The following is a 1,534-nucleotide window of genomic DNA, read 5'->3' as shown; positions in this document are numbered from 1 at the left end:
ACCCAGCAGGGTTCATTTGATCATCATCTGGTTTTTCATAATTATTTTTCAGTTCAATTACCTGCTGCTTTAAGATTTTTCGGTATTTTTCACCTTCTTCTTTAAATAGCTGTAAAATGTTTAATTCTAGTTCTCTTTTGGCTTGTCTTTTCTTTCCTTTGTTTTTTGCTTTGTAGTCTGCAATCCGAGTTTCCATCTGTTCACAAAGGGATAAGTCAAAGCTCCCGTTTTCTGGCCATGGGCACGGAAGTCCTTGCGTTCTCTTTTGCCACTTAGAAATTTTTGGAATTTGAGAAGCATATTCTGGGTTTTTTGAACCAATAATGACAATAGGTATGTTGCTCATCTTGCTTATTTAGCAGTTGTCTCACTATTAGAATTCTGTTTAAGTTTTACTGTCTTTTGCAGTTTTGTTTCCTTCAACTTTTAAATTTTTCAAAATTAGTAAAAAATAAGTTGATTTTTAGTTAGTTATTCTTATAATATTAGTTCCTTGTAGTCTTATTGCTTATAGTTGCTAAATATTAAGTGTGTTAAATAGTCTTCAATAAGTGTAACAGTTAACCAAGTTTTTTACAGTTATTCAACTCTATTTACAGTAAAATATACATTTGAAAAATGTTTAACATAGTTCAGTGTCACAGAAACAATGATTATTTGGGTAAAAGTCTGTATTATGTGAGTTAACTCAAGGCTTTAGGCTTAGACCTCTTCACTGTTGTAGGCAGAGGAGAGAAAAAAAAAAGAAAACTAAACTTCAGTCTGCTTCAGTCCGAAATGAGCAAAGGTGGGGGCCAACTTTGCGTAATAGGAAGTGGGCCGTCTTAAATACTATGGACTACAAATGGGTGTTAACAAAGAATGGTCTCGAATCACGACAGATCCGGGACCGAATGACGTGTTCTGGAGAGAGAGAGAGTAAGAGAGAGAGAGGGGCAGGGCAAGAGAGAAAAAGTGAGAGAGGAAAGAGAGTGAGGAGGGAGAGAAGGGGTGGCAGGGAAGGTTCGTGTGTGTGTTTCTGGGAATTCAGCCACGAAACTCTTTTCTTTCTCCCAACTTTTCTGAAATATAGCAGCGAGATATGGATATTTCCTATCTATATTGCACAGCATAAAACTAGACGTTACAAACAGCGTTAAACAATTGCAGTCAAAATGAAGACCAAATTTCAACTTTAATACAGAGCACGGCGGCTTCTAAAGCTCAACATTACTTTGAAAGCAGTCAGTTATTTAATAAGCCAAAAAGCCAAAAACATGCACATTTCAGATTTTTACAATATATACAGGCATGCCAATCAAATACTTACACAATAGACAAGATACATTACCAATTATTCAGCATTCATCTCAGCAACATTCATTCCATTTGCATTTCTACTCCTTATTCTTTCCTTACTCCTTCTCCCCCCCGGGGATTCTAGTTAGTGTAATTATATCTATTAATGTATTCATTATAAATATATAAAATTTAGTTGGCTGTTTAGCCGCTGTCCAATTTTAATGTGTGCACACAATTAATTATATTAGGACTT

This window comes from Poecilia latipinna, unplaced genomic scaffold (genome assembly GCF_001443285.1).
Source record: "Poecilia latipinna isolate Pla-1442-1.1 unplaced genomic scaffold, P_latipinna-1.0 Scaffold1041, whole genome shotgun sequence".
NCBI classification, from domain to species: Eukaryota; Metazoa; Chordata; class Actinopteri; order Cyprinodontiformes; family Poeciliidae; genus Poecilia; species Poecilia latipinna.
This window is presented reverse-complemented; position numbering follows the sequence as displayed.